This window comes from Ursus maritimus, unplaced genomic scaffold (assembly GCF_017311325.1).
Source record: "Ursus maritimus isolate PB19 unplaced genomic scaffold, ASM1731132v1 scaffold_35, whole genome shotgun sequence".
Classification (NCBI taxonomy): domain Eukaryota; kingdom Metazoa; phylum Chordata; class Mammalia; order Carnivora; family Ursidae; genus Ursus; species Ursus maritimus.
In genome coordinates, this window is record NW_024426119.1 from 18,928,414 (window position 1) to 18,941,736 (window position 13,323).

General features: G+C 37.2%; 1 non-coding gene across 1 annotated transcript; it reads left to right on the forward strand.

The window, feature by feature from the left end:
- Positions 1 to 3,963: 3,963 nt before the first annotated feature.
- On the forward strand, positions 3,964 to 4,087 carry LOC121100255. Its single transcript, XR_005832009.1, has one exon. It is a non-coding gene; the product is annotated as a small nucleolar RNA SNORA51 (small nucleolar RNA).
- The last annotated feature ends 9,236 nt before the right edge of the window (positions 4,088 to 13,323 follow it).

Below are 13,323 nucleotides of genomic sequence, written 5' to 3' on the forward strand. Positions count from 1 at the left end.
GGGGAGCCCATGCTCTTTACTTCTACTGCATATAGGAAGGGCTGTTGTCCCTGAGGAAGATGCTTCCCTGTGCTACCTTCCATGGCATTCACTTAAGGTAACTGCACCTATAATACTATCTGTGACTGCTGTATTTCCTATTTAAACACATCTTTTTCAGCCTGGCTTCTTGTATTCATCACTCTACTGAAGCGGTTTGTCTTGAACTCAGCAGTGACCTCTTTACAGCCAAATCCGGCAGTCCGTTCTTTCAGTTTGAATTTTCCTCAACCTAATCTCTATCTGACATAGCCTACCATTCTCTCTCTGAAACTCCCTCTTCTGCGTTGTTGAGTAGCTTGCTATTTATGTTGGATGCTTCTCTGGTTACGAGCAAATCATACTTTGGCATATTTTTGGCTAATGTATTTATCATCAGCTCTTCCCTTTGCAACCTGTATCAGAAATGTATGAGAGGAATCCAGATGGTCTCCAAATCCTCACTGAATGAAAATGATGAATTTGGGGGTACAAAACAAACTATGACTTGGAAATCATGGATCTTGTTAGAACCCTCTCTTCTTTGCTCCTACTTTGTGCATATTTTTATTACTGTTTACAGTGTTATATTCTAATTATGTTCACTTGTCTTTGTATTTGACTTGACTGAAATCCTTGAGGGTAGAGACTGTGTTTTATTTATTTCTGTTCCTCCAATGCTTGTCCAGTTCCTGGCACATAAATGACTCAACACGGCTGAGGCAGGACCACAATTCACTATTTTAGTGGCAAAAGAAACCATTTCCTGATATCTTGTGTTGCAAGGGAATGTAACTTAATAAAGCCTCTAGGCCCAGGAATGGACCAGTCAGAATAGAGCAGGGGGCTGTGGTGATGTCCGTTCTCTTTATCATAGGGAGACCTCATAGATACCAGATTGAAATTACTCTTGGATTATTTGCTAGTTTTTGGTAGCAAATATGGAGGTTCTGAGTTTTTCACATATGAGGATAAAATGAACCTTTGCATGGAGAACAAAATCTCCTATTGGAAAAACCTCCCCACCGACATGGGTCACCCTATAATGTCATTTAAAAAGCCATTTGATTAAGGACTGTAGGGTTCTATCAAGAAATTGTTCTCAAGAAGTTTGAAAGGGTTGCTTTCTGGAAGTGCTCAACTTGTCCTTCTCAAGGAGCTTTGTTTTCTCATAGCATCTGACTCCCTTAGCCCATTCCCATCTTGAACTAAGAGGATGTAAATCTGGAGAAAATTAGGTTCCCTCCAAATGGCCTAGCAGAATGGTCTCTCATCACTCCCCTGCTTGCTGGGTCACTTTGGTTAGACTTGATTCAGTTCATTGTCTGCTTCTGAAGCCAGTCATGTAAATCCACAATTAATGGTAATTCAGACATGTAACAAAGCTGTTTTTTTAAAAAATCAAATTGAATATTTTTTTGAAAGAGGGCAATGACATAATCCTTGACCCTGCCATAAATAATTGTACTGCTTGATTTTAGAGTCCATTATACCTATTTCTCCTTCTGCTTGTCAAATGATTTGTGTTCAATCCAAACAGCACTTTTCTTAAGCCACTAATTTATCTGCGGAGCTGTAGCTGCAGAACAGAACGTTTAAAAACAACCCAAGTAGCCGCAGGGGCTAGAGAAGCAGTGTGGTGGGAACGCCAGTAGAGGGCACTGGGCTATTTGCGATAACTTTGGAAGGGCTGGAGAAGTCTGTTAACCAGGCTTTCGATGAGGAGGAAAAAAAAGGTACACAACATTTTTTATCTCACTAATTCTGTAGGAGAACAATGGAATTTTAAAAAGTGGAAGTGGAAAAATTCATCTTTAGGTCTGAATTCTACACAATGAAAGTTTTCAAAGCTGGCTGTTGATCAGTTACAAAGAGCTTCTACAACCTAATGTGCACACATTCTCCTGGTATACTTTTCCTGATATATTTCAGTTTGCCTGGTCGGTGATGGTAAAGTAGTTAATTTATTCAAAGATCAGGTTTTGGAAGTAATTTGACTCTTTTAACTTTGTGGGAGACAGTTGGAATAAAAGAGATGCTGATTATGCAATATCTGGTTTTTTCTCTCTGGAATTCTGATTCCCTTCCTCCATTCTTTCCTTCCTATCTTCCTTCAGAAGTTCGAGTGGGTGCTTTGTTACTTTGTTCCCCTTCTTTGGGGGAACTGATTGGTAATCTTATTATTCCTCTTCCTTCCTGTTCCTTCCCTTGGTGTCTTTGGATACTAAGATTGACTCTTGTCTTTTCTGTCCTTTCTCAGAGACCTCAGTTGGAAAAAGTTAGGAAGGAGGGGGGAGATGGAGGAAGCTGGGGCAGTGGAGGCTGACTGAGTTTGGAAAACATATTCAGTGGTTTTCCGGTTGGTTGCTTGGGTTCTCCCAACTCCTTCACTCCCCACTTCCACCCCTACTCCCCCAGGGCACCTGCTTCAGTCACATGGCCAAACCTCTTTATTTTAGCCCTAGGAATTCTCCCCCTTTTCGCTACATACACATTGGTCCAATACATTTCTAGGCCTCTGATATTTGTTGTCTACTGAAATTGTTTCAGATTTCTCTCTTCAGATAATGCATCAGGGTTACAGCTCACTGGGTAAGTAGGCAATTTTCACTGCTAGTGAAAGCATCTAGTAAAAACAACTTAAAATATTGTATATTATATTATCAAAAAAAAGCAATAGCTTGTAATTATGTCAGGACTTTCAAATTTGTTATAGCAATATAAAAGTGCTCTTAAGCAGGAAATGCTCCATCCCCCCTTTGAATTCACCTATACTTTGCTTTTAGTTAAACTAATCTCACCTGTTCTGAAACAGTTAAAAATTTATAAAGCCTCACTCATATAACTTCAATGAATTCTTGGACTCAAGTTCTTCAGGGTAATAATTTATTTTGAATAATTTATTTTGAGAAGAGTCAGAAGACTTAAAACAGGATGGTTGCAAGGTAATTTATTCATGTAAAATTAGTGGCAGATATGTTGGTTAGGGCAAGACAGCTGAAACAGAGATTGAGCATATCCATAAAGGAAAAGGTTGAGAAAATAAAAATTTGACCCCCAGAGTAAGCAGCAGGAAGAAGGATGGAGAACAGGGAAAAACAAATAAGAGATATACAGTAAGATTTGTTTGTTTTTGAGAATTTATCTTAAGAGTTTACTTGTGAAATAAGTATAAGAAAGATAATTTATGGAACATATACATGAATATAAAAAGTCAAGGAAATTTGAATTATTCCCTTCTCCTGATTCAGTAAGAAATGGGAAAGGGAATAAAGTAATGTCAAACTTAGGACTTTTTGTAAATTTCCTCCATTCCTAAAGCATATCTGTACTTTGCTCTGAAAACCTAACACATTTCGACTCTCTAGCTATAAATGCTTTAATACAGGTTGTTTTATAATGAATTTCCAAAGATATCCTTTACTGTATTTCAGAGTGCTGTATTCTATAGGCAATCAAATCATTATAGGTCAGATTGCTATACAAAGGGGACCTCTGTCTTTGGATTCATATGACTGAGACTTGGTGTAAGCTCTTTAAATCTGAATTCTTATCCTTAATAGAATTCCATTTTGGGTGCATCTTTTTACTAATAATCACTGGATACCAGTTGTGTCAGACTTTTGTGCTCAGTCTGGGCCTATGCAGAAGGGCAGCCATAGAAAGCCTATTGTGGCTTGAGTCGTTGGCTGTGAAACAGGGGAGCTTATATCGTCCCCCTGCTTCATTTATTCGCAGGGCCCCTAAACCTGTTTCAGGCATGGTTGTTGCAGATATTAGTATCTTATAGATGCTCTGGGAGGGGTGTTGCCCTGCATGCGGTAGGTCTACCACAAGACCTATGTTCTAGGGTGTACATGGTTCATTGATACACAGGGTAACACAGTGTACCGAAGCCACTTAGCAAGGTTTCAATTTTAGAGATCTAGGACAAGAGTTGCCCAAAACCTCAGGGTTCTTACCACAGGCTATTCTTACACCGATTGTATGGAAAGAGGAGGCAGAGTAAATCCACCCATATCCAACCTGGCCCAGGCCCTTTGCCTGTATTGTGAATAGGGGGACATGGAATTGAAGGAAAAAAATAAATTAATTAAACAAAGAAAGAAGAAAAAAGACAAACCCTGAGGCTTTCAGGCTCAGTGGCCTTAGGTAATCTGCATATTGTTTTTGGGAGGCTGGGACATTGAGTGGAGTGGTTTAGAATAGAGGTAGAGGAAAGCTGATTGCAGGAACCAGAGAGGTTTCCCTTTTGGTGGAAGCTTGGAAGATTTGGGGGATATGACAGATGCTTTGGTTTTGGAAGTAAGATCCACAGTAGATAGAATTGACTACAGTCCTTCAACAAAGAAAGCTGAATGCTGGGGAGGTGGGGGGGATTGGAGTCATTAATTGGCATTTTTGTAGAAATATACTATGTAGGCAGTAACACCAATAACTTCATTCTTTGGCCGCTTCCTTCTCCTGAAGGCTTGGGAGGGCTGTCTTGAAAATGCAATAAGAAATGAGTAGAGCCAAGAGTTTTAACTTCAGGTAGGAAAAAAGACTTATTGAGAAATTGTCACCATTTCCAAGGAAGTCAAGAGTGGCAGAACAATAAAGAAATAGGCAAGACTAGTAGTGTGAGAAGATACCTGAAAGCAGAATGTCTCTGGGGGTACTGGTGCCTACAGCTCCTCCTCCCCACCGCCTTTGGCAGAGTGTGTCTGACTTTGGCTGCTTGCAGCTGTGGCTAGTTGGCAGTAAAGAAGCAATAGAAGACCACTTCTATTGGGCTGCTACAGCAGTAACAAGCAACTTCTACTTTTTGTACCAGAGACCTTGACCTTCAATTGAAGGGTTCTTAGCTTCAACCCAGATGGCTGAAGCTACTTTACATATGACCTTGCATAAATGTGATACCATTGTGCATATTTTAAGGATTTTTATAGGATTTGGTAACCAAAATACATAAATCTATTCCTCTCTGCTAGACACTCAAACTTATTACTTTGGTATATGAGATGAAAGATAAAAGTTGACACAATCAAAAGAAATGCATATTTGATTTCAGATTAATTGAATGGAAGGTAGAAAAATGAAAATGCATTAATTCTAACAGTAGCTTTAAACAGAATAAACTATGAACTTTTCAAAGGATTATGATTACCCTTAATCATGCCAAAATGAAGCTTGAAGCAATTATGGGTAATATAGATATATTATTAATACCAGCTGAAACCCAGGTTTTGATTTTATAAGAAAACAGACTTAAACTTTTGGCAGATGGTGAACTTAAAAGTTCAAGTAAATCTAAGTTTTTAAATATGGAAGATGTAGGGAGCATTTCTGCTTGATGAACCCAGATTTTTTTCTCCACAGGGAATACATTGAAACTGGAATTATCTCAGCAATCGCCAAATGTGGTTGTTCTTTAGAAAGTAACTGTGCCTTTATTTTCTGAATCCTCAAGTTTGTAATTTTACCAGTGCGTTGTGTTTGTCAGTTTTTTGGGAGTCTTTTTTTTTTTTTTTTGACATGTGCAGACTTCCATTAGTTTTTCTTCTCCTTTCGTAAGCTTTCTTTTTTATTTTTAAAGATTTATTTATTTATTTTAGGGGGGAGGGACAAATGGAGAGGGAGAGAGGATCCCAGGCAGACTCCCGCTGAGCATGGAGCCTGACATGGGGCTTGATTTCACGATCCTGACATCGTGACCTGAGCTGAAACCAAGAGTCGCATGCTCAACAGACTGAGCCACCCAGGTGCCACTCTCCTTTATTAATCTTTCTTGATTCTCCTTCTACAGGAAGTCCCTAGATTGCAGTGTTGTAAATGGGCACTATGGTGGATGGGAGATTCTTTCTTGCTACCACAGTGTGATCCCCAGATGAATCTGGCGCATGGAAGCAGGACAAACGAATGGGCTGAAGTTGGTGGACATAATAGAATGGTTTCTTATAGTTCAACAAGGGCAAGAAAGAATCTTTGATTTGTTCAGTCAGAACTGCAGACCAAGGTTAAGGATGTCAGCACTGTTGTCTCACCTTTTGACTTCAGTATTCTAGAGCAAGGTGTCTGCCCTGCATTTTTCCCATTCCTGCTAATAAGAGGAGCAGAATTTTGACTCTTTAGGAAGTGGAAGGGGTGAAGAGACCAGAGACCCTGCCTTGGGAAATCACATTATCTTTCATAATTAGGCAATTGTATTTTATGAGAAAATATGAGTATAAAACAAACTAGTGGAAGAGTTTGGTTGCAAATATCCATGTAACTTTTTGGAGTAGGGGAATGAAATAGAAAATGAGAGCAAGGTTGAGAAAAAGAGAGAAATAGACAAAGAGATGTTAGGAATCAGAATATTACCTGAAAATAACACACAGGTGCATACTAACCACCTGCAAATTCGTGAGATCTTTCTAACAGCTTCACAACTGCATGCTATCTTCAGGAAAATGTAAGTGGAGATTACTGATTGGGGATGAAGGGATTCCCCTAAAGTGAGTACACACATTTTATTTTAGAACACTTTATTAGTTAAAATGAATCCTTATCAAGGAGAAAGAAGACATAGTTTTTTTTAAAGAAGTTTATCCTGTCAAAGGAGGGAAAAAGGACAAATACAAACAAGATAGAAAAGAACTAACATTCATGAAACACTTATTTTCTGGGAACTAGACTAAATACACCATTATAACACTAGGTTTGCTTATACAATATACCATATTTTTTGCATATACCATATTTTTTACAACACTATGACCCAGGTATTATTATCATATATTTTATTGATAAAAACTGAGAGTTAAGAGGTTAAGTAGCTTGCCCAAAGTCACATCAAATAAGACAGACCCAGAATCTGAATCCAGGAATCTGACTTCAGATCCTGAGCTCTCAGTCACTGTACTTTACTATCTCATTGGCACCTTCGGTGCCCTTCCGTTGTTCATTAGGGAATAAACCCATCTTTATATGTGCCTAATGGTGGAACATGAAGGCTTGTCAGCTTGAAGAGTCAGATGGGTCTGAAGAGGAGTGGTTTTATGGCCAAAAGATGTTTAAAGAGGCAGGGAGAAAATATGAGTTGGTCCTATAGAGAGGCAGTTGAATAATTTCCTGGACTGATTCCATGTCTTAATTTCTTCTTTTTAAATAAGTAATTTTCTTAATTTGCTAGACCATCCTCTAATTAAGGGGCTCACAGATGTTTATTCATTATATTAAAAATGCAAGTTTTAATGGTGCAGTCTTAAGAGACTCAAACAAGTAACAGTTAGCTCTGTGGCTCTTGGCCAAACAGTGCTAATGCCTAAGTTCATCTAATATTTCACTTGGCCAGCCTGTAGGATGGCATTTTCCTACAGTAATTTTCCTTTCATCTTGTCTTTCTGCAGTAAATGGCTCTACCAAGGAAATAAGCCACTATCTGAGCCTTCCTCCCTGTACCAGTTGGTTTTAATGACATTTTCAGTCTTTCCCATAATTTCCTAGAGTTGCTTAAATAGAACCTGTTTATTTATTCATTCTTTAGCCATTTAGTTTTTCCTTCTTTCCTCTTTCCCTTCCTCTTCCCTCCATTCATCCTTCTCTCTCTTCTTTCATTCCCTACCACCATTTTTTCCTTTTCCTCCCTTTAAAAATAATTACTAGGTTCTTAAGAAATGCTAGGTTCTTTGAGATAAGAGCTCTGAATAAAAATGAAGAGGAGAATGAAGAGAGACGTGATGGGGGAATGTATTAATTTTACATAGGCTGGTCAGGGAGGGACTCTCTGACAAGATTACATTTGATCAGGAAAACATTATCTGAGGGAAAAGCAAGTACCAAAGCCCTCAGGGAATTAATTTCTAACAGGGAGAAAAGGTGTAAAGGTAAATAACTGTAACAGAAGGTAGCAAGGGGAAGTGCTGTAAAGGAGTGTCGATGAAGAGCTAATGAGCTGGGTAAGTTCGGAGGAAGGGGACGTAACTACCTGCTGGGGAGGGGGTGCTATGGAGAGCAAACCCCACTTCCTAGGGGGTAATACACACTCTGATGCCTCATGGCAGAGCCTTTTCTCCAGGCCTTCTCTTGAGGAAGGACCATTCTCCTTGGTTGTGAGACCGTTGGGCTGCATACCTAACCAAGGTGCCTTTGGTTAAGATGCTGAGATTCTAAGTATGAAACCAGTTATATCATGTGTTCACTTTTTCTTTTAATTGTATACTCCTTGAAATCATATTTCCTTTTTATAAGAAGACTAACCTTTTATGCCCAATGTTGGCCACCAAAGGCAAGAATGCAAAGGGAGTACTCTTGTTTTTAGGTTTGTGCTCAAGATTAAGAAGTCCTCATTTTTACTTGTTTTGGTCAGTGCGGCAAGGTCCTAGCTGTTCTACTAGAATGTAAATACCCCAGTGAAAAAGAAAGCATCTAACACAGCATCAGCTAACATTTACCTATTAGCTAGACAGAGTGCAAACAAGGAAGTATGAAAATGCAACATAGAAGTTTATATAACAGTTTAGTTTTTAAAATGGGAGGCGTGCAAGGGCAGGATATAGGACACTAAATGGGGAAGTAATGGATGGAAAAAGTACAGAGTGGATGGAAAGATGAAGGAAAGAGAAAAAATGATATTACTTACTTTCACAGAACAGATGTATCCAAATTGTGAAATTGATCTAATTGAGACCTCTTGAGATATAGTTATAGATATGTTTAGGAGAGCAAGATATTTTTATACCTTGATAAGCTACTTGAAGCAAACATGAGACCATAGAGTGAGGCATGGGGGTCTGCAGGAGCCAAGGCAAACTTGTGATAACTGAAGTGGTGTGCCTTAGAAACAAACAGGGATTTAGAGGGGGCTGAGGGTATTGGGAGAGACAAAAGAGAAGGGGGAAAGAGGAGAGAGAAGCAATAATATGGAGGGTGGCTTGTGCCCAAGTCAAGGAAATAGCCAAGAGACCTTTAGCAACACATATATCTTTTTTTTTCTTTTTTTAGTTTCTTTACCATGAGCTAACCATATATATATATATATACACATATATATAATTATTATATATATGAATATTATTATATGTATTAGCATATATATGTAGTATATATTTTATATTATAGTATATACTATATATATACTATAATTAGTATATGTATAGTTATATATATAGTAGTATATATAATATACTATAATTATATAGTATGTATACTATAATTATATCTATATAATTAGTTTCAGGGGTAGAATTTAGTATATATATTGTAGTATATATAATATACTATAATTATATATATATATATATAATTAGTTTCAGGGGTAGAATTTAGTGATTCATCAGTTGCATGTAACACGCATTGCTCATTACATCAAGTGCCCTCCTTAATGTCCATTACCCAATTATCCCTTCCCCTCACCCACTTCCCCTCCCGAAATCCTGTTTGTTTCCTAGAGTTCAGCATCTCTTATAGTTTGCCTCCCTCTCAATTTTCATCTTATTTTTCCTTCCCTTCACTTACGTTCATTTGTTTTGTTTCTTAAATTCCACATATGAGTGAAATCATATGGTATTTGTCTTTCTCTGACTGACTTATTTCACTTAGCATAATACCTTCTAGTTCCATCCATGTTGTTAGCAACACAAATATCTTTTATTGAATTGTTAAATAATTTCTGTTGCTGCAATGTAGATTCCCCCCCCCCCAAGACAAAGAACCCTTCAGTGATATTTTCTATTCACTCAAAATATCTTGATTGGAGGGTACACTGGGTGGAAATTAAGGACAAGAACAACTAAGACAGAGAGAGCATGGTTGAGCTGGCTGGGAGTGAATAATGAGAGGGCCTCTGATCTCAATATTCACTCAGCAGAGGCAGAGAAGCAGAGGCAGCCATTAGAGAATATCACCGCCCCTGCCCCCCTAAAATGGGCAGAAATCCTGGGGATGCCACTGCGTTTTTCTACAATTCATAACACGGAGATTTAAATCTACCTTTATCTAGATATTAAGAAATAGGTCAATGCCAGCTGATACCTGGATTACATATACTTTAAAAACTATTATAAATTTTCATTAGAATGTTAGTGAATCAGAACTTCAGATGTGAAGATGAAAGCTGAAACTCCAGTGTTCAACATGAAGGGGAAGGGACTATTTGAAGTTTAGCACTAAGTGGCTCTCCCTTTTAATAGAAGGAAATAAAACTGTCTTTGGTCAGGAATTATCTTATTTGTCTGTATCTCAGGAGGGTCTTTCACAGAAGTGGGTCTTTGCTACTGGGATTCTGGGAATAGGGGGGTTCTATGCTATTATTTCTTTTCATAGCTCTGAGTACACATTTGGAACCTTTGAATGTCCCACTCAAGTTCTCTGTTTTTGAAGCTGTGGAAAACCCAACTATCAATAGAGGGAAAACTTGCATAAGACTAAGGAGGGAGATGAGTGAGTCTTTACAGTGCTCTTTAATTTGAATACTGACTAGCCAAGAACAGTAAGTGTTCAAAGACCTTCCAGTCCTGTTGGGAGACTTCTGAATTCTGATAAGATGATTCACTCAGCCTGGGTTGCTTTCTCCTTCTCCGTACCAATGCTAAATTGCCACAGATATCAGAGGGAAGTCAGTGGGACTGGCAGACTAATGAAAAACAAATAAGCAAACAAATTCAGAAACACTGAACAAAGAGCATGTCTGGGTTTCAAGGTGTGGGAAATGTTAACCTTATCCCCAAAAGTCCTAGACAAAGATGGCTTTATGGGAGAGTTCTACCAAATTTTCGGTGAAAGAAAATTACTGTTTTATGTAAGTTTTATAAATAAAGAAAGAGAAAAACTTCCAAACTCATTTTCTTTTTTAGGCTAGTATGACCTTAAGCCAGATAAACACAGCATAAGGAAAGATAATTAAAAGTCCGCTTTACTTATGACCTGCATGTGAAAATCCCAAATAACATATATAACTAAGTCCATCAGTGTATTACAAATATCAGGTCAAGTAAGAATGGTTAACTTCAGAAATTCTATCAGTGTACTTCACTATATTAATTGACTAAACAAGATTTCTTTCATGATTATCTTGATAAATGCAACACAAGCTTTTGATAAATTTCAACATCTACTAATGATTATATAAAACTTCTGCATTCTCTGTTCCTGCCAGTTGAGTTATATGCTTCCCACGAGTCTGTTGTGTTTGTTCCCGAAGCTCTTAATACCAGTTGTACTTGTTATTGTAATTATGTAATTTAGTTAAATGTTATATAAACCAAAGAATTATAAGTGTGAAAAGAGAATTGTTTCTCTGAAAGTTCAATTGAAAGTTTTGGAAAGACTTGGGGCGCCTGGGTGGTGCAGTCGTTAAGCATCTGCCTTCGACTCAGGGCGTGATCCCAGCGTTCTGGGATCGAGCCCACATGAGGCTCCTCCGCTAGGAGCCTGCTTCTTCCTCTCCCACTCCCCCTGCTTGTGTTCTCTCTCTCTCTGGCTGTCTGTCTCTGTCAAATAAATAAATAAAATCTTAAAAAAAAAAAGAAAGTTTTGGAAATACTTGCTAAAGGCAAGTTGCTAATAAATATTGCTATCAGACCATTTTAGTTCCTATCATATTAAAAGTGAAGACCATGGTTCTACATCAAAAGATTGGTGAATTGATATGGATTCGTATGTTTCAAGTTAAAACAAAAATTTTAATGAATACATCACTTTGTATGATTCCTTTTTACTGACTTTTATTTTGTTCATTTACCAATTGGTCCCAGTTACATCAGATAAGAGGGTTCCCATTGCATTATTTTGAAAAACAGTATTGATACTGAATTCCCAGTATCACCTCTTCCATTCTTTTCAGCCTCTTATTTGATTATGAAGAGTTAGTGAATTAATATGCTTTCATCCTACCTCGCCAGCTGTGTCACAGCATGAGTAGAAAAGATGTGTTGGACTGCCTATGTTAGGATTCTCTCTCTACAAAATAATTAAATCTACAAGAGGCCAGAGATTAAGGGATTCTAAACTCTCCTGTTTCTTTTTTTGTCATATCTAAAACTCTTTTCTCATCCTCTGTCAACCATGCATTCCCAAGTATGAATAAATATGATATATGAAACCTCTCTCTGTTCCCCTCTGCCCTAGATCTCAGCCACCGGAAATATTTTTTGTTGTTGTGGGAATGCACTCGCATACAATTCTAGTATGTCTTTCTTAGAGTTGTGCAAATTGAAATAGCATTCTAGAACCCAGATTTGTGGAGAAATAACAATACAAAATGTTGCAACTTTTAAAAATTTGTTTGTTATGGTATAAGAGAATTTTGGAGGAAAAGATCTCAGAAAGATGCTAAATATGATTCATTTATGGGCACATACATATATTGAACTTCTAATGCCCATAACTTTCTTTTTTATGTGAAAACTGTATATTTTTTCTTTTAACAGTATAAAGAAATGGAGCCAATGTAAAATAGGAAATGGTTAAGGTGCAGAGTTTCTTGTAGGGATTTTTGTGTTTCCTTTTATGAGAAAATATGTTAAGAAACTACGAAGTTATGTATTTTATACACTTTATTTTCATTCAGGGTTATTGAGATATAATATGCATACAACAAATGTCACTATGTTTAAATTTACAGTTTAATGAGTCTTACCAAATTTATGTTGTCATATAAAAATCACCACTATTAAGTTATAGTGTATTTCCACTCTGTCAAAGTTTCTTTTGCCCCTTTGTAGTCTTTCCTACTTCCAAGTCCCTGTAACCACTGATCTGATTTCTATCCCTATAGTTTTTTTTTTCTAGAATGCCATGTAACTGAAATAAAAAAAAAAAATATATATATATATATTTTTGGTTGGGCTTGATTCTTTAGCATAATGCTTTGGATATTTATCCAAGTGGTTGCATATATTAGTACATGTATTCTTTTTATTGCTGAGTGGTATACCATTGTATGATGTACTTTGTTTTTATATTTACTTGTTTTTTTAAATAAGTTTTTATTTTAATTCCAGTTAACATACAGTGTTATATTAGTTTCAGGTGTACAATATAGTGATTCAACACTTCCGTACATCACCCTGTGCTCATCAGAAGTGCACTCCTTAATTTCCATCACCCATTTATCTATTCTCCATGCCCCTCCCCTCTGACAGCCATCTGATTGTTCTCTATAATTAAAAATCTGTTTCTTGTTTGATTCTTTCTCTCTCTCATCTTTTTCCTTTGTTTTGTTTTTTAAATTCCACATATAAGTGAAATCATACAGTATTTGTCTTTCTCTGTCTGACTTATTTCACGTAGCATTATACTCTGTAGCTCTATTCATGTCTTTGCAAATAGCAAGATTTCATG